The sequence below is a fragment of the Lutra lutra genome, chromosome 2 (genome assembly GCF_902655055.1).
Source record: "Lutra lutra chromosome 2, mLutLut1.2, whole genome shotgun sequence".
NCBI lineage: Eukaryota > Metazoa > Chordata > Mammalia > Carnivora > Mustelidae > Lutra > Lutra lutra.
Window position 1 is genome coordinate 28,602,263 of NC_062279.1, and position 18,569 is coordinate 28,620,831.

Consider the following 18,569-nt stretch of genomic DNA (forward strand, 5'->3'; position numbering starts at 1 on the left):
ATGATATATAGCAGGAGTTGACAAACCACAGTTCACAGACCAAAACTGGCCTGGTGACTGTTTTTATAAATAAAGTTTTATTAGAACACAGCCACGCCCATTCATTCATATAATTATCTATCCTTGCTTTCATTCTATAACTACAGAGTTAAGTAGTTGTGACAGTATGGCCTACAAAGCAGAAAAAGTTTATTATCTGGTCCTTTTCAGATGAAGTAAGCAGAAACCTGCTATATATGGCACTCCTAGTAGAATTTAGACTTCTCTGTCAGGATGCCTCATCTGGAAAAAAAAAAAAAAATGCCTGTTTTCCTAGAAATCTGTTCCTTTTCTATTTTATTTTTTTAAAGATTTTATTTATTTATTTGACAGACAGAGATGACAAGCAGGCAGAGAGGTGGGGGGAGGGGCAGGGGGAGCTGGCTCACCGCTGAGCAGAGAGCCCGATGTGGGGCTCAATCCCAGGACTCTGGGATCATGACCTGAACCGAAGGCAGAGGCTTTAACCCACTGAGTCACCCAGGTGCCCCTCTATTTTATTTTTAATAAAAAGTCTCATTATTTACTGAAATGCACCTTCTTGCAACTACTTTAATATTTTAATATTTACTTATTTATTTATTTAGCCTGTGTGTGGAGCCAGGTGAGTGGAGAGGCAGAGGAAGAAGGAGAGAGAATCTTTAAGCAGGCTCCACACTCAGCACAGAGCCCAATGCAGGGCTCAACCTCACGACACTAAGATCATGACCTGAGCCAAAATCAAGAGTCAGACGATGAGTCAACTGAGCCACCCAGGTACCCTCTTCTTGCAACTTCTATCCTTCAGTCCTAGAAGTACTTACTAGATCCATACAAAATAATTTATTCTCTTTTTTGTGTGTGCTTCTTAAACTATTTGAAGACCATAATCACTTGCCCACTAAATCTCCTTTGTTTCCTAACCCTCAAAATTATAGTACATCATTCTGACTAGTAAATCAGATTTGTAGGGAGTTGATTACTATATAAATATTTTATGCATATTACTGCAATGCAGAAACGTGTTCATTAAAAATGTAGCATAATGTTTCCAGTAAAATATTTTCTGGCTGTAATGAAGTAGCATATTTCAAATATGCCCACTGTACCACCTTGTAGATCCAGGGTATCAACTAGTACACCAGCAATCAACAACAAACCTCTGCCTTGTGCAATATAAAAGAATTTTTTTAAAGTTTTTATTTATTTATTTGACAGACAGATCACAAGTAGGCAGAGAGGCAGGCAGAGAGAGGGGAGGGGGAAAGCAGGATCCCTGCTGAGCAAAGAGCCCAATGCAGGGCTCGATCCCAAGACCCTGGGATCATGACCTGAGCCAAAGGCAGAGGCTTTAACCCACTGAGCCACCCAGACACCCTAATACAAAAGTCCCTAATCCCAGGGACTGAATGTTACCAGCCTCAACAACAACAACAACAACAAAAAGATGAAAGGAACAGAGCTACCTTGCCTCCAAAGCACAGCAGAACCCCTAGAGGTTGTTTCCCTAAAAGGTGAGATTACAGATTTTAACCTTTTTATATCCTTCTGTGTTCCATTTGAACATTTCCTCTTTTTTTTTAATTTTTAATTTTATTTTTTATAAACATATATTTTTATCCCCAGGGGTACAGGTCTGTGAATCACCAGGTTTACACACTTCACGGCACTCACCATAGCACATACCCTCCCCAATGTCCATAACCCCACCCCCCCAACCCCCCTCCCCCCATCAACCCTCAGTTTCTTTTGTGAGATTAAGAGTCACTTATGGTTTGTCTCCCTCCCAATCCCATCTTGTTTCATTTACTCATCTCCTACCCCCTTAGCCCCCCATGTTGCATCTCCTCTCCCTCATATCAGGGAGATCATATGATAGTTGTCTTTCTCCAATTGACTTATTTCGCTAAGCATGATACCCTCTAGTTTCATCCACGTCGTCGCAAATGGCAAGATTTAATTTCTTTTGATGGCTGCATAGTATTCCATTTACTATTCCATAGTATTCCATTTGAACATTTCTTACAGCAAAAAATTTTAGTAATACAATAAATGTTTTAGTAATACAATAAAACTAAAATTTCCATTTTAGAAGAATGAAATCAGAAATAAGTTGAAAAGAGGCAATGGTAGGCAGAACTGTAAAATGTTCCCCGAGATTTCCCAATCTAATCCCAGGGACTGAATGTAGGATGAGATGCCCTGTCTGTCCATGATTGTGCTGGGTTACATAACAGAAGCAATTTTGCAGGTGAAATTAGGATTGCTAAAGAGTTGATTTTGAGCTAATTAAAATGGAGATGATGTGGGGACTTAATCCCATCCTGGGTGGGGAGGGGTGCTCTTTGAAATCACAGTTTTCTTCTGCTGCTAGCCTAAGGAGAAGGCAGAACCCAGGTGTGAGAGGGAGGTAGTTGGCTTTGACCTGGATGGGGCCTGTGGCAAAGCCCCCACAGTTGCCTCTAATGTTTCCAACAAACTGAGCTTGGATGAGGTTCTTCCCATGACACCCACATATTGATTTGGGGCTTGTGAGATATCAAAAAGGGAGGGAACTCAGCTAAGCCCACTTACTGATGCACAAAATGCAAAAAGGTAAATTCAGGTTGTTTTAAACTGCTAAGATTATAGTCAGTTATTACCGCAAAAGAACACTAATACAGAAGAGTTAATATCAAAAGTGACAGTGGCCTAGAGCTGAACACTTCTGTGGGGAGGGAATGGAGGAGTCCCTAGTGGAGGACAGGGCCCTTGGGTGGGAAGGTGGGCTGGCTGCTGAGTGGTGATCTGCCATGGGAGCTTTCAGAGAACCTGTGGAGTGTTCTGTTTTGTTTTGTTTTTAAGAAAAAGCCCTGAGTCTTTATTGAAGCTGCTGTGTGGCCAGGAGATGGGTGGTCAGGAAGGAGATCAATGAACAAAACTACACTCTGCTGCTCATTAAGAAAAGAATCTCAGGGGCACCTGGGTGGTTCAGTGGGTTGGGCCTCTGCCTTTGCCCCAGGTCATGATGTCAAGGTCCTGGGATCGAACCCACATCGGGCTCCCTGCTCAGCAGGGAGCCTGCTTCCCTTCCTCTCTCTCTGCCTACTTGTGATCCCTGTCTGCCGAATAAATAAAATCTTTAAAACAAACAAACAAACAAAAAAAGGAATCTCAGGTCACTGAGGAAGGTCTTTGGTGGTGACCTTTGACTCTTGAAAGATTTCTGCTCTCCACATTTCTATGGCATTAAATGTCCCTGCGAAGGGTCACGCTTTAGGCTCTGCTCTTCCCAGTGCACCTCAGTGAGAAGTAAGGTATCTTATAAATATAACACTGCTATTATAAATGTACACATAAATAAAATACATATTAACAGAATAAATTACAAAATAAATATCTTAGCGGAACAGGTGTGGTAGGGCAACGGCTAGGAGGGGAGGGTAGAATAGACTGCTATTTGTAAAGGACCAAAAAGAGGAAAGAGGGCAGTAGGAAACACAAGATGGCATCATCAAGCATCTCATTTAAAAAGGCATCTTCCATCCCTCAAGTCTCTACTATGCTTTATTTTTCTTCATAGCACCTACCACTATCTGATGCCGTGTGCCCTATTTGCTCGTTTTTATATTGTTTTTTTGTGGTATGCTAGCTAGACCTCACATCTTGCTGATAGGCTTGGATCTCTATTCCCAGAGCCCTGAGTAGTACTTGGCAGACATTTATTAAAGGAAAGAGTGAAATGATGAATAAATATGTAAATAAATAAGAAATTAAATGTTCTTAAAAGAAGGAAGGAAAGAAGGGAGGAAGGAAGAGAGAGGAAAGAAGAAAGGAAGGGAGGGAGGGAACGAGGAAGAAAGAAGGAAGGGAATAAAGGAAAGAAAGGAGGGAGGGAGGGAGAGAGAGAAGAAAGAAAAAAGAAAGAAAGAAAGAAAAGGACAGAAGAGGAGGGGAGGGGAGAGGAGAGAAGAGGAGAAGAAAAAAAAAAGAAAGAGGGGGGAGGAAGGAAGGGAGAAGAGAGAAAGAAAAGAAAAAAGAAAGGAAGAAAGAAAGGAATGAGGGAAGGATGGGAGAAGAAGAAAGGAAGGAAAGAAGGAAAAGGAAGAGAGGTAGAGATTGAGGACAGGATGGCCTTTACCCACAGTTGTGGACCATCTAAGTCAAGTATGAAAGTCACTGTCACTCTGGTAAATGAGGATGAGCTGCCAGTTGTAGATAACCCTGATAGCGATTATTAAACAAATAGCCAGACTGGCCTTAACCCCATGAATACCCTCTATGGGGAGCAGATGTCCTCTTGAGGTTCCACCCAATTGCTCAGTAGGAAACACTGCAGTCCTTGGCTTTCATAAACAACATTGTTTCCAGTGATAAGGAATCAGCATTGGGTACAACATCAAGCATTACTGATGGAAAACAATTAATGAAGAAGGCACAGGAGGTCAAAAGCCTGAAGGACAATCACATGCCTATGAAGCTGTGGCCTATGAAAAACATTAATTGTGCTTGAGTGGATTAAAAATCTTAATTTACTCTATTTCCAGAAGCATACATTAAACCGGCAACCGACTGGAGCAAGAAAGGATGCCAAGAGTACAATATGGTGAAAGAGAGGAAGGCCTCCATCCTGGGAGTGCCCAGGAAGCATGTTTGTGCCCACACACCCTTTACCATTCAGCTAAAACTCACACTTTTAAACTGTGTATAGCATTCAAAAATAAGTTTAAAACTTTCTAAAACTAAGAAAATCATGCATAAATATAGTAACGATTTTTATTTTGAGGAAAAGCCTATCATAAGTTTTTATATAGAAATAGGAGTTTGAGTACAGCCTTTATTTCCAGGAGACATATGTTGGCTAATACCAGGAAAGGCAGGAAAGAGTTCATGTAAACTGCAACCAAAAGAAAATGCTGGGGAGGAGGAGGCAGGAAGTAATGGGATGGAAAAAGAAGGTGCCACAAGGTAACTCATGGGATCAAGAGAGTGGGAGGAACAGCTATAGTCTGGGACTAAATTTAGAAATTGAATTCAGTGTAAAAGGCCCAGAGTAATACTCCCATTTTGTGAATTTCTGCAAAATAAGCAGAGGAGAGAAAACACAGTCCATTCGTAGTAATTACAGATGAGAGATTTGTCCCTGGGATTGTCCCTGGTATTTGGAATACAGCTAGCCAGAAGGAAAACTGAGGTGAATCTGGCTTAATTAAAGCAAGAAAAAATGATAAACTAGTCTGGGGAATACATCAGAATGTAGCTGAGAAACTCAACTCTTCTGTTGGGCTAATTCCTGCTGTATTCTAAAATAAAGTATTGGACTTTTAATTCTGGTACTATGTAGAAAAGATGGAAAACCTGCATTTCCTCAAATGCCATTGTATTTATCATTTCACATACATACAAACATCAAATCATGGCTGTTATATACCTGAAACTAATATAATATCAGTTAAATCTTAATTTTTAAAAATTCGATTGCATCTAAATGATTAGCAGACATATGTTATTGGCTGATGTTATCCAGCCTAGGGACGTATTGAACAGCAGAAAGGAAAGAGGATGAAGATCTAAGATCATGTCTGAAGAATAGAGCAACTTTCTTCATCCCACAGCTGAGCTAACAAATACTAAGTTGCCTCTGATTAGAAATGAAAGACCATTAACCTAAGCAAAATGACAATAGCCCGGCTGTTGGGCTCCAGGGTAGAGTGAATAACTCAACAGTGCACAGGGCAGGCAAGCATGGTATGGTTAGAAATCTCGTGATAATTCATTTCAAATATTCTGAGAACTCAGGGAAATCTCGTGACTGATGTCCAAATCTCATGAGATCTCAATCCAAATCTCATGAGATTTCAATCAAATCCCATGATATCTCAGTCCAGATCTCAAAAGATCTTGGTGCAAATCTCATGAGATCTCAGACCAAACCTCATGAGAACTCGAGCACTTTCCAGGAGATTCCTACACAAATATCATGAGAAATCTTTCCAAATATTATGAGATTTCAGTCAAATCCCATGAGATCTCTGTCTAAATCTCCTGATATTGCAGTCCAAAAACTCCTGAAATGTCAGGCACATCTAATGAGATTTCTTCCCAAATCTCATGAGAGATCAGTCCAAATCTCATGAGATCTCTGTCCAAGTCTCAAGAGAATTCAGTTACTTATGAGTTTCTTCCCAAATATCATGAGAACTCATTCCAAATATCGTGAGATGTCAGGGAAATCTCATGAGATCTTAGTTCAGATCTCATGAGATCTTAGTTCAAATTTCATGAGATCTCAGTCCAAATCTCATGATCTCTGTCCAAATATCATGAGATCTTAGTTGAAATCTCATGAGAACTCAGATCCCTAGAGATCTCAATCCAAATCTCATGATAGCTCAGTCCAAATCTCATGAGAACCCAGGCATCTGTCAGGAGATTTCTACTCAAGTCTCCTGAGAACTCATTCCACATATCATGAGATGTTGGGGGAATCTCATGAGGTCTTATTCCAAATTCCATGATATCTCAACCCAAATCTCATGGGATCTCAGTCCAAGTTTCCTGAGAAGTTGGGCATTTCTCACAAGATTGCTACCCACATCTTTTGAGAACTCATTTCAAGTACTGTGAGAACTCAAGGAAATCACATGACCTCAGTCCAAATCTCATGACATCTCTGTCCAAATCTCATTATAACTCAAGTTGGAGTGCTGACTACCGCCACTGGAGGGAGTGGTGAGCTGCAGTGGGAGATCCTGGAAGAAGTGGCATTGCCAGTTCACACCACTGGAGGCCATGGTGAGCTGCACAGTGAGAGGTGCTAGAAGACGGGACACTACAGCTTGTTGCCACTGGAGGCAGGGGTGTGCTCCAGTGAGAGAGGCTGGAAGAAATTGCAATGCACTTTCACACCACTACACCTGTTGGAGAGCTGTAGTGTGAGACCCTGTAAGGCATAGCAGTGTAGGTTCCCACCACCGGAGGTTGTGGTCAGCTGGAGTGTGAGTGACGCCTGAAGGCTTTGCAGTGCTGCCTATGGCCACTAGAGGTAGTGCTGAGATGCAGTGAGAGACCATGGACGGTGTGACTGTGCAGCTTGTCGCCACTGGAGGCAGTGCTGAGCCTCCATGAGAGCTGCTGGAAAGAGTGGCAGTGAAGTATCCCGCCACTGGAGGCAGTGTTGAGCTGCAGTTTAAGACGCTGCAAGGAGTAGTAGTGCAGTTTCCTATCACTGGAGGCAGTGGTGAGCTTCAGGGCGAGATGGGGAAGGCGAGTCAGTGGTCAGTGCTACTTACCACCACTAGAGGCAGTGTTGACACACAGTGGGAGACCATGGATAGCATGGCTTTGCAGCTTGTCACCACTGGAGACAGTGATGAACTATAATAACTACAATACAAGATGCTGAAAGGAGTGTGAGTGAAGTATCCTGACACTGGAAGCAGTGGTGAACTCAGTGGGAGATGCTGGAAGGCATGGCAGTGTCAGCTCCTACCACTGGAGCTGGGGTCACCTGCAGTGTGAGGGATGCCTGAAGGCATCGCAATGCTGCTTACTGCTACTAGAGGTAGTGTTGAGATGCAGTGTGAGGCCATGTAAGGCGTAGCTGTGCAGGTTGCCACCACCAGAGGCAGTGGGGAGCCTGTCCCACTCCCTCAACTCAGCATCACAGGGAGCTCACACGAGCACCAGCAGATGGGGCCTGCCATGCCCTTAGGCCCTAACCCTCACTTGAGATTTCTGGCTTTGGTGCCTCGAGGTCTGGCACCCAAGGCCTCCACATTGGTCCACCTACCACCCAGAAGGAAAACCGAGCCATCTGGAACTCTGCAAAGGATTCAGAGCTGGAGAAATCTGCATACCCACCTGAGGCCACTCCCACTTTAAGAGGCCTCCTGGACACAAACCCGGAGACTGACACTCAAGCTGACCCATGCCCTCAACTCAGCCCACTGGGGAGCTCACATCAGTGGAGGCAGATTGGGCCTGCCATGCCCCTAGTCCCTAACCTAAACCCTACTTTGCATTTTCTGGTTTCTGTCCCCAGAGGTTGGCACCCAAGGCCCCCAGATTGGGACACCTGAGCCATACCACAGGACTCTGCCTGCCACCCAGAAGGAAACTGTGCTTTTTGGAACTCCACAATGGTTTCAGAGCAGGAGAAATCTGCATGCCCACCTGAGGCCACCCTTACTTTAGATGGCCTCCTGGACAAAAACCAAGAGCCTGACACTCAGCCTGACACATGTCCTCAACTCAGCATCCCCCACCCCTGGGGGACTTTGCCTCAGTTCCTGCAGATTGGGCCTGCCATGCCCCTATGCTCTAACCCTTACCCTAGTTTGGGTTTTCAGGCTTCTGTTCCCAGAGGCCTGGCACCCAAGCCCTCCAGACCAGAGACACCTCCATCATACCAGAAGATTCAGCCTGCCACCCAGGAAGAAACTGTGCCATTTGGAACTCCAGAAAGGAATCAGAGCAGGAGAATTCTGATTGAAATAATCAGTAAATCCCTGTTTATGTATATGTTTGTTACCATACTGAACACAAACCCTGAGCCTATTACTCTCCCTATCTGTAGCCCTCAAATAAGTCCTCTACGACATTCTCCTCATGTCAGCAGATCACTCCTTCTATGCTCCTGAGCCTTAACCCTAACCCTCACTCAAGACATGGATGAAAACCTGAACAAGCATTCCCTGAAGACCATATACAAGTGACTAACAGACACAGGAAGGAGTGCTCAACATCACCAGCCATCAGGGAAATACAAATCAAAACCATGAAATACCACTTGACACCAGTTAGAATGGCTAAAATTAACAAGTCATGGAATAACAAATGTGGTTGAGGATGGATAGAAAGGGGAACCCTTTTCCACTGCTAGTGAGGATGCAAGTTCATAGAGCAGTCTGTAAAATGGTATTGGGTTTCTTTAAGAAGGTACAAATAGAGCTATCCTATAACCTAGCAACTGCACTACTGGGTATTTACCCCAAAGATACAAATTGAGTGAAAAGTAGTGGCACCTGTGCCCCAATGTTCACTGCAGAAATATCCACTATAACCAAACTATGGAAAGAGCCCAGATGTGCACAGACAGATGAATGCATAAATACAATGGAATATTACTCAGCCATCAGAAAGTATGTATACTTATCATCACATCAACCTGATTGGAACTGGAGGGTATAATGCTAAGCAAAATGAGTCTATCAGAAAGAAAATTGTCATAGGGTTTCACTCACACATGAAACAAAAGACAGCACAGAGCATCACAGGGAAAGGGAGGGAAAACAGAATGGGAAGTCATCAGAGAGGGAGAAAAACCATGAAAGACTCTTAACTACAGAGACAAACTGAGGGTTGCAGGAAGGAATGTGGATGGGGGATGAGGTAACTGCATGATGGGCATTAAGGTGGGCATGTGATGCAATGAGCACTGGGTGTTATACACACCTAATCTACTATTGAACACTACAACTGAAACTAATGATGTGCTCTAAGTTGGCTCACTGAATTTAAATTTAAAAAAACAAAGAACTCAAACACTCCTAAAAATTTGTAGGGAACCACCAAAGGTACTGAACAGCCAATGCAATCACTCAGCCATAAACCCACAATTACGTGACCAATTAATCTTCCACAAAGCAGGCAAGAATATCAAGATGGAAAAGGACAGTCTCTACAAAAAAATGGTGTTGGGAAAACTGGACAGCTACAAACAGAAGAATGAAATTAGACCGCTTTCTTACACCATGCAGACTAAAAAAATCTCAAAACAGTTTCTTTTTTTTTTTTTGTAAGATTTTATTTAGTTATTTGACAGAGAGAAAGAAGACAGTGAAAGAGGGAATACAAGCAGGGGAAGCGGAAGGGGGAGAAGCAGGCTTCCCGTTGAGCAGGGAGCCCAATGTGGGGCTCGATCCCAGAATGCTGGGATCATGACTTTAGCTGAAGGCAGAAACCCAATGACCGAGCCACCCAGGCGCCCCTGAAAATGGTTTCAAGACCTCAATGGAAGACCTGAAACCATAAAAATCCTACAAGAGGGCACAGACAATAACTTCTCTGACATGGACCATACCAACATTTTTCTAGACATGTTCCCTGAGGCAAAGGAAACAAAAGCAAAAATAAACTACTGGGACTACATCAAAAACAAAAGTTTCCACAGAGCAGAACAATGAAAAAATAATCATCATAAGACAACCTACTGAAAGGGAGATGATATTTGCAAATATCCTATGGAATAAAGGGATAGTGTCCAAAATATATAGAACTGATAAAACTCAACACCTGAAAAACAGAATCCAGTGAAAAAAATAGGCAGAAGATATGAACAGACATTTCTCAAAGAAGAAATACAGATGGCCAAATGTCTATGAAAAGATGTTCACCATCACCCATCGTCAGGAAAATACAATCCAAAGTACAATGCGATATTACCTCACACCTATCAGAATGGCTCACATCAACAGCACAAGAAACAACAGGTGTTTGGAGGATATGGAGAAAGGGAAACCCTCGTGCACTCTTGGTGGGAATGCAACCCGTTGCAGCCACCATGGAAAACATTATGGATGTTCCTCAAAAAATTAAATAGAGAACTACCCTATGATCCAGGAGTCACACAACTGGTGTTTACCCAAAGAATAGGAGAACAATAACTAAAAAAGATATATGTTGCCCTGTTTCTTGAAACATTATTTACAATATAACAATAGGGAAGAAACCCAAGTGTCATTTATAAATTTATATTTTTATATTTATAATTTATATATCTATTTATAAACGATAGATATGTACACACACATTTACACACAATGGAATGTTACTCAGCCATAAAAAGGAATGAAATTTTGCCATGTGCGGACTCATGGATGGAACTAGAGAGTATGATCCTAAGTGAAATCAGTCAGTCAGAGAAAGAAAATATCATAGGATAATACTCTTATGTGGAACTTAAGAAAGAAAAACATAAAGGAGAAAAAAGAGACAAACCAAAATAAAAAGTTTTTTTCAAAAGATTTTATTTATTTATTTATTTATTTATTTATTTATTTATTTATTTGACAGAGGGCTAGAGAAAGAGCACAAGTAGACAGAACGGCAGGCAGAGGAAGAGGGAGCAGCAGGCTCCCTGCTGAGCAAGGAGCCCCATCTGGGGCTTGATCCCAGGACCTTGGAATCATGACCTGAGCCAAAGGCAGACGCTTCACTGACTGAGCCACACAGGTACTCCACAGACTCTTAACAATAGAGAACAAATGGATAGTTACCAAAGGAAAGGTAGATGAAGGGATGAGTGAACTAGGTGAAGGGGATTAAGAGTATGCTTTTCATGATGAGCACAGAGTATTATATCAAGTTAATGATTCACTCTATTGTACATCTGAAACTAATATACCACTGTATGTTAAATCAATTAACAAAAATTAAATTAAATTAAATTTGGAATTAAAGCATAAAAAATATTTTTCTTTCAGTAACCTATTTGAAAAAGCTTTTGCTGTGCCATGTTCATAAGCCCTACTTGGGAATATTTCCTCAACAGCATTTATTCACTCTATGCCTCAAATTCAAATTTCACTGAGTTCTTATACTTAAACTGTTAATCCTAGCCCACAGGAGCCATGGTCCCTTTCAGCACCTAGGCATTCAACAATGTAAATAGAGAGAGATGCCACATCACAGTCCAGAAATCTATTATTTCTGTTTTAATGTGAGATAGTCACAAACTGTGGGATAGGTTTCAGAGCAGGTTTATTCTCTATCCTGGATCTCTAATTCAACGGTTCTTCCCTGGATCCATTTGGCCAATAACTTCCCTGTGAATGGGCTTCCTTCCAAGCCCATCTATGGAAGATGCAAAGGTGGGTGGGCTCGGTGCAGGACAGGAAGAGGTCAAAGTACAGACAAGGGTACAATCCCTCCCCTGATCCAGGAACTGCCATGGGAGCAGGTATGGAAGGTATAGGGAACAGGAGACCACCGAAGTCACCAAATGAAGGCAGGAGGCACAGATCGCAGAATCTTAAGATGCAGGGTTTGGAGCTCTAAGCTATCTCTTGGGGTGGGGGGTGGGAGAGGAATGAGAAAGACAAACTTTCTGCCCTGGCCCATGCTAGTTGCTTACTGCTCCTGGCACACATCTGTCTTCATAGCTGACAGAGAGCCTGGGCTCAGGATGGGCTGGCTCAGATCCCTCAACCCTCAGTGAGACAGCTGGCCCCAGGGCTCAGGGACATGCTGAGGGAGGTGATAGGGAGAGGTGTTACCTCTCCCAGGTCATCTCTTTTTTGAGCAGACAGCCCTGCAGGACTGCTGAAAACCCGCCAACATGCCATGGATGAATGAAGGCATGGAGAAATAGAAAACAATATTGGTTTTTAAGGTCAGAGCTGTCAGCTCAGGAAGTGGGGACAGCTTCCCTGAGGAGGACTGAAGGGAGGGCAGGCCAGGCTGAAAAGGAAGACATGGCTCTCCTGATTGGGGACCTGCATCCCCCTTTCAGGGCAGGGCATCATCCTCACCTCACAGGGGATCCATGGAAGTGTTCCACCAGGGGACTGACAGAGCAGCCTCTCAGGAAGGCTACCCTGAGGGCGCCTGGGTGGCTCAGTGGGTTAAAGCCTCTGCCTTCGGCTCAGGTCATGATCCCAGGGTCCTGGGATCGAGCCCCACATCGGGCTCTCTGCTCAGCGGGGAGCCTGCTTCCTCCTCTCTCTCTCTCTCTGACTGCCTCTCTGCCTACTTGTGATCTGTCAAATAAATAAATAAAATCTTAAAAAAAAAAAAAAAAAGAAGGCTACCCTGACATCGGGTTTCACAGGGTACAGGGAGGAGGGCCAGATGGATGGAGGGCCATAACCTGGGGGGCCATGGGGAAGAGCAGAGGCTCATGACCATGAAGATGATAAAAAGTAGGAGGCTACAGCATGGGTGCCAGCTGGAAAGTACCATGGGCACCATGTCCACAGCTACAGTGACTGGGTGCCTACTGAGCCAGGCATGGCTGACCTCGGTAGTCCTGACCACAACCTAGGAAATGTGAACCACTACTGCCCTCCTTTCCCCATGCTGCTGCTAAGAATCATAGTCACAGACCCTGGTCAGTTTATATGGAAATAAAGGAGTCATTCGCCCCACACACTGCCTCTCTGGTGGCAATCCAGTGAACCCTTGTGCCTGACCAGAGACTGCTGTCTACCTGTTTCTATACAACTCAAAAGACAGGAGGGTGTCCCTGAATTCCACAGGATATGATGAGACAGATCCACAGGCCCTGCTACCTTACCCACCAACAACAATCAGTGGGTCACTTGGGACCTCAGCTATTGTCATAAAGCACACCATGCCCCGTTTCTTTCTTCCAACAGAAACTTGGGTTCTGATCCCCCAATTTATCATACATCCTGGTTGCTGACCTGGGACCATGCCATAAACCCATATGACACCTTTCCATTAGAGAAGGCCACCCTGTACCTCCTACAAAATGTTTCTAAGGAAGTACAAGTCCATCAGGGCTACAGTGTGAACAGTGGTACACAGCCTGCATGGTAGTAGTCAGTAATTCTAACAAGGGTTGACCCCTAACCCCTTCCTGCTCCAGTCTCACAAAACATTCCTCTGTCTCCATGGAATGCGTGGTCTTTCTTCAGGAAAAAACAAACAAACAAACAAACAAACAGGAAACTAACCATTAAACTGAACACTCCCTTCACCCTCTGTTTCAAATCTTGTCCAACCACAATGGTATGAAAGTAGAAATCAGTCACAAGAAGAAAATGGAAGTCAGAATTACGTGGGGATTTAACCACATGCCACTAAACAACCAATGGTCAAAGAAGAAATAAAAAAAAATTTTAAGTACCTTGAGACTAATGAAAGAGAACCTATGAAAACTTAGGGGATGCAGCAAAAGTAGTTCTAAGGGGGAATTTCATAGAAATTCAGTTCAGAAATTTCAATTCAGTTGAAAGTGCTCCAGTTACCAACTTAAATTTACATGGGAAAGAAGTGGGAAGGGAAAAAAAAAAGCCAACAAGCAAAGCCCCATAACAGTAGAAATAAGGTAATAACAAAAAGAAATATAGAAATAAATCCAATGGAGACAAAAATGACAAAGGAGCAATGAAAATACAAACTGCCTTTTTTGGAAAGATAAACAAAACTGACAAACTTTTAGCTAGACTCACCAAGAAAGAGGACTCAAATACATCAGGAAAGAAAGATAATTGACTCCTGTCTCACATCAAGATCCTAGAGGAGAACACAAGCAGCAACCTCTTGGACCTTGGACACTGCAACTTCTTGCAAGACATGTTTCCAAAGCCCAGGAAAACAAAAGCAAAAATGAACTATTGGGACTTCAACAAGATAAAAAGCTTCTGCACAGCAAAAGAAACAATTAACAAAAGTAAAAGGCAACCTACAGAATGGGAGAAGGTATTTGCAAATGGCATTACAGATAAAGGTCTGGTATCCAAGATCTACAAAGAACTTCTCAAACTCAACACCCAAGAAACAAAGAACCCACTCAAGAAATGGGCAGAAGACAGGAAGAGACACTTCTCCAAAGGAGACACACAAATGGCCAACAGACCATGAAAAAATGCTCCATATCACTTGTAATCAGGGAATTCAGAACAACAATGAGATACCACCTTCCAGCAGTTAGAATGGCTGAAGTTGACAAACAGGAAACAAGTGTTGGCGAGGATGTGGAGTAAGGGGAGCCCTCTAACACTGTCGGTGGGAATGCAAGCTGGTGTAGTCACTCTGGAAAACAGCATAGAGATTCCTCCAAAAGTTAAAAATAGAGCTGCCCTATAACCAGCAATTGCACTAACAGGTGTTTAGCCCCAAAGATACAGATGCAGTGAAAAGAAGGGGCATATGCTCCCAAGGTTCATAGCAGCAATGTCCACAAGAGCTAAACTGTGGAAGGAGATGAGATGTCCTTCAACAGAGGAATGGATAAAGAAGATGTGGCACATACATGCTCTAGAATAGTACTCAACCATTAGAAGGGATGAATGCCTACCATTTGGATCGAAATGGATGGAACTGGAGGAGGTTATGCTAAATGAAATAAGTCAAGCAGAGAATGACAATAATCATATGGTTTCACTCTTATGTGGAACACAAAGAATAGTGTGGAGGACCACAGGGGAAGGGAGGGAAAACTGAATGGGAAGAAATCAGAGAGGGAGACAAACCATGGGAAACTCTTAATCATAGGAAACAAACTGGAGGAGAGGCAGGTTGGGGGCGGGGTAACTGGGTGATGGGTATTAAGGAGGGGACACGTGGTGATGAGCCCTGGGTGTTACATGCAACTAATGAATCATTGACCATTACATCAAAAACTGTACCTTAGCTAACTGAATTTAAATTTAAAAATGTGAAATTTTTTTTAAAAAGAAAGAAAGATGAACTACTACAATGAACACCACAAAAATACAAAGGATTATAAGAAACTACTATGAGCAAGTAGAGGCCAACCTCTTGGACAACCTAGAAGAAATGCATAAGTTCCTAATGAACAACCTAGAATGATCCATGAAGGGAAAAAAAAAATCTGAACAGACTGATCACTAGTAAAAAGATTGATTCGATAATCAAATCCTCCCAACAAACAAGTGCCCAACACCAGATACTTTTACTGAAGGAGTTCAACCAGATGGTAGAAGAAGAATTAATACCAACCCTTCTCAAAATTTATTTTAAAAATCAGAGAGGGCATATGTCCAAACTCGTTTTATAAACAGCATTAGCCTGCTACCAAAACAAGACAAGGATGCTACAAGAAAAGGAAAGGCCAATATCCCTCATGAACAGAGATGCAAAAATCCTCCACAAATTATCAGCAACATTAATTCAACAATACATCAGGAGAATCACACAACATGAGTCAGTGGGATTTATTCCAGGGATGCAAGGATGATTTCATATCTGTATATCCACCAATGGGATACACCACCTTAACAAAATAAAAGATAAAAATCCTAGGATTGGGGGCGCCTTGGTGTCTCTGCAGGTTAAGCCTCTGCCTTCAGCTCAGGTCATGATCCCAGGCTCCTGGGATCAAGCCCCACATCGGGCTGTCTGCTCAGCAAGGAGCCTGCTTCCTCCCCTCTCTCTGCCTGTCTCTCTGCCTGCTTTGTGATCTCTCTCTCTCTCTCTGTCAAATAAATAAATAAAATCTTTGGTAAAAATCCTAGGGTTGTTACAATAGATGCAGAAAGAACACTTGACAAGATTCAATATGCATTTATGATAAAGATTCTAAACCATCTGGGTACTGAGGAAACATATGTCAACCAAACAAAGGCCCTATAAGAAAAGCCCACAGCTGACATGATACTCAAGGGTGAAAAGCTGAAAACTTTTCCATCACCAGCAAGAACAAAATTAACATGCCCACTCTTACCACTTTCATTCATCATCATATCGAAAACCCTAACCAAACCATTTAGACAAAAAATAAAACAAAGATATGAAACCTAAATAGGAAAATAAAATGGTCACTATTTGTAGATGACATGATACTATATGTAGAAATCCCTAAAGAGTCCACAAAAAAAAGAAAACAAACAAACAAATAAACAAACAAAAAAAAACCTGTTAGAATAAACAAATTCAGTAAAGCTGCAGGACACAAAGTCAATATACAGAGACCTGTTGCATTTCTTTTTTTAAAAGAATGTATTTATTTGACACAGAGAGGGAGAGAGAGAACACAAGCAGGGAGGGCAGCAGAGGGTCAGGGAGAAGCAGACTCCCTGCTGAGCAGGGACCTCAATTCCAGGCTCATTCAGAGAACCCCAGGATCATAACCTAACCTGAAGGCAGACAACTAATTGACTGATTCACCCAAGTGCCCCAACTTGTATTTCTATATACTGATGACCGACTTTCACAAAGAGAAATTAAGAAAGCAATGCCATTGACAATTGCATCAAGAAAAAAAATTAGGAGTAAAAGTAACCATGAATAAGGAAGGCCTGGTATACTGAACACATGGCAGAAAAGGAAGGAAAAACATGTACGTGTTGGCAGGTGAATGTATGGGCCAAAGATTTGGAAGATAACACAAATAAACGGAGGAATACTCCATGCTCATTAACTGGAAGAGTTAATAATATTAACATATCCAACATACCCAAAGCAATCTACAGATGTAATGAAATCCCTATCTGAATTCCAATGGCATTATTCAAAGAAATAGAAGACAGTCCTAAAATTTGAATGGAATCACAAAGACCCCAAATACCCAAAGCAATCTGGAGAAAGGAGAGAGAGAGTCCAAGATAGTGGAGGAGTAGGACACCTTAATTTCATCTTTTCCAAGAAATTTAGCTAGATAACTATCAAACCATTCTGATCACCTGCAAATTCAAGCAGAGATCCAAGAAAAGAATAGCTTGCAACTCTACAAACAGAAAAGTGACCACGTTCCGCAAGGCAGGAGGTACAGAAAAGTAAGTCTAAGCCAATAGGTGGGAAGATAAACTGTGGGGGGTGGGAGCCTCAGTCAACCACCAAGTGCTAAGGGCAGCAGAGCACAAAATCTTCTCTGGTGAGGGATATCACTCTGGCAGCTAAGCAGAGGGGCAGAATCCCTCGATAGGACAGTGTGGTCTCAGGTTCCTCTGGGTCCCAGGAAGACCACGGGCACTTCAGTGCAGCAGAGCTCCCAGGTATCAGAGCAGGGAAGCTGGCTACAAAGAGTGAGCCCAGGAGTGGATTCTAAGCTGGAGGTTGCCATAAACTGTGATCCACAGCATTCTGACAACTGCTCTTTGAGAAGGGGCCCAAGAAGCAGCACAACTGGGGAGAGCCCCTTCCTCCCCCAGGAGGAGTGCTGCCTGAGCATGCTGCAAGAATCTGCCAGATTTCATGACTCCAAATGGGGTCATGTGCCAGAGATAAAAATGCTCGGTCATAGGTCTGGTGAGCATGGAGCACAGACAGAGAACAGGAAGACACAAAGGATTGGGGGTGCACTGAGGAGTGGGACCCTGAGCTCTCAGCTCTGGGGCCAAGATTAGGAATCCACCATGTTTATTCTCATCCTAAAATATTGGGATTATTCCCTGAATATTTTAAGACCACAATACTTTGAAAATGGAACTCAATCATGAGAGGAAAGGTGGAAAGAACTCAAATACATGGAGGCTAGAGAGCATCCTACTAAAAAATGAATGGGTCAACCAGTCAATTCAAGATGAATTTTAAAAATTCATGGAAACACAAGAGAATGAAAACATGACAGTTCAATATCTTTGAGACGCAGCAAAGGCAGTCCTAAGAGGGAAGTATATAGCACTACAAGCCTTTCTCAAGAACCAAGAAAGGTCTCAAATACACAACCTAACCCTACACCTAAAGGAGCTGGAGAAAGAGCAGCATAGAAAGCCTAAATCCAAAAGGAGAAGAGAAATAATAAAGATGAGAGCAGAAATCAGTGAAGTAGAAACCAAAAGAACAGTAGAACAGATCAACAAAACTAGGAGCTGGTTCTTTGAAAGAATTAATAAGATTGAGACACCCCTGTCCAGATTCTC